A 2,768-nucleotide genomic window follows, 5' to 3' on the forward strand; every position below is an offset into this window, starting at 1 on the left:
ATATATATATATATATATATATACATGCATACATACATATATACATATATATTCGTGTATGAACAAATACATTGTATATCATACTTACATACATGCATAGTACATTGATACAAATTTATACATAGGCATATAAAATATATATATAAGTTGAATATACGAGTTTGCGTACAAAATACCATTAATTATATTCTACAGAAATAAGCGGAAACATAATTTACGGAAGACATATATAAGTCATAAAGGGTTTCGGATAATTACGTTCAAAATTCTGTCTGTGTGTCCACAACAAGCACCTGCCACCGCAGTGTATTATACTCTAGTACTAATGAGTAGGTTCGATAAATTGTTTATGTAATAAGCATTTAGGAATTTCGAAAGAACGTAAAATAATCCTTTTGGGGAAAGGTAGAACACGAAGCAGATATAAAGCTGTAACTAATATTGTGTAAATATTGGGCGAGCGAAAAATATAAATATTGGATAGAAAAAGCTGAAAGGGTTTTTCAACCCTATACGTTATTATTTCTGGCTTTATCGGTTCTGTGATTCATTGTTCCAAAACAGGAATTATTTCACGTTCTCTCGAAATTTTATATTTCTTTTAACATCAGCAACAAACAACTCTCGTAGTAAAAATAAATTTTCTAAACTTTATAGAGAAATTCGATGGGTTGCTCTGGTCAATTGGTAGAACGCCCGTCATGTTCGAAGAACTTGTAGGTTTGTGCTCTAGGGTCATCCTTCGACTTGCTCTATAGAAATGGTTTTTATCCAAAATTTATGGCATTACCTGCATCCTTTCCCCCCAAAGATATATCTATTATTTTTTTGATCATTGCCCCAACGAATTTAGTTGAGTAATGTGATCCTATAACACATGTTACGTCTGGTGCTTATTCCATCAGTTTCTATGCCCGAACTGCTAAGTTATGGGTGTGTGCATCAATATATATATATATATATATATATATATATATATATATGTACACACACAAATATATTCATAATAAATAAATACATGTATAATATATATACATATATGTGTGTGTGTGTGTGTGTACGTGTGCGTGTTCGTGTATGTATGTATCATGTATGTACATATACACACACACAAAAACGCTCGCCTGCGTGTGCAAACCCTGATAAAGTTTGCATGATCAAAACGCTATGTCAACATATATTTACAGAAGCACAAATAGAAAATACGAATAAACACATAAGAAGGCACAGAATTACACGTGACCACAGACACACATATACATACTCCTGAACGTTAATAGATATACACGCGTTTCTACACAAGCAAAACAAATAATTACACACACGGAAACACACTTTATTCATACAGCATTCATAAATAGATTATGACTCCTGTCATATGTAAATCAATACTGCGTTTCAGGGCTTTTCTAAATTTTTTTCATTAATCATTGGTGCTAACACGCACTTTTAAACATAGCGTTCTGGATTTGAAATTGCATTTCAGGATGTAATTTAGTGTATATGGTTGCACGTCAGCACGATGGTAAACAGCAAAATATGTGTGAGCAATGATGCATTTTACGTGTATGTGCTTGTACGAAAGAAGTGAAGGAACGGCTGTAGATCTAATCAGTTGGATGTGAATGGATTTGGTAAAAGGAATGTTGATACTAAAATGGAAAACAAGTTGGGTTTCAAGTGTGTTACCTGCCCTCCATTGAAGAAAGAAATTACCCCCCCCCTCACCCTTGAGACTGATATTTTCAATATCTTAGAAAGAAAAATGCAAATATTACGAGTCATATTAGAAAAAGAGTTAACAATATTGAAAATCTCCAACACACACGTTTCTTCAGAAAAAGAAAGAAAAGTATAAACGACACGGATGGCTGCTCATTAAATTGACAGCTTTCCAACACCATTACTATCATTCATAAGAGAACCATTGCTAGCACTTTAAGAAACAACAAATATTCTAAAAGCAGATGACATATTGGAAGCCTTAGCATTACGTGAACCGTACATTACATTTAAAGATCATAAAGATAATTTTCATGCCAACTTTATATAGGGATTAATAAATCTGAGGAAAACTGAGATAGGCAGTTTCTGTAAAAAACAAAAATATAGATTTTATAATTTTTATCATCACGTAGGTAACTATTTACACCTACACGCGTGCATACACACACATACATGGAAAATGGACCGATCTTATATAAAGCATCTACAGAAAATAAATGAATAAAACTATAGCATAACGTATAATGATCCCACCGCGTACGCCACCGACAACAGAAACACCGCTCCACCTACAAGAGCAACGTATCTGGCATCCCTGAGTTTTCCCCATCTAGGCAGGAAGATACTGCTCAGTGTGTGTCACAGAACTTTCCAGAACTTTCACAATCGTATCTTGATTATATAAACATACTGTACTTTATGACTAAGAAAAATTCATATTCTAATTTAACTTCTATAGCTACACACTTTACAGTACCGCGGGCGCATATATCTGTATGCAGATATGTACGCATGCATGTACAAATACTCACAGCGCTCATATATGTACGTATGCATATATGTGTAAATATATATGTGTTTGCATATGTGTATGTGTGTGCGTATAAACATTCATGATAGACAGATAGACAGATAGATAGATAAATAGATACATACAAACTTATATACATACACACATTCATACGTACATACATGCATACGTACACACACACACACACACACACATATATATATATATATATATATATATATATATATATATA

Source organism: Octopus bimaculoides, chromosome 15, assembly GCF_001194135.2.
Source record: "Octopus bimaculoides isolate UCB-OBI-ISO-001 chromosome 15, ASM119413v2, whole genome shotgun sequence".
NCBI classification, from domain to species: Eukaryota; Metazoa; Mollusca; class Cephalopoda; order Octopoda; family Octopodidae; genus Octopus; species Octopus bimaculoides.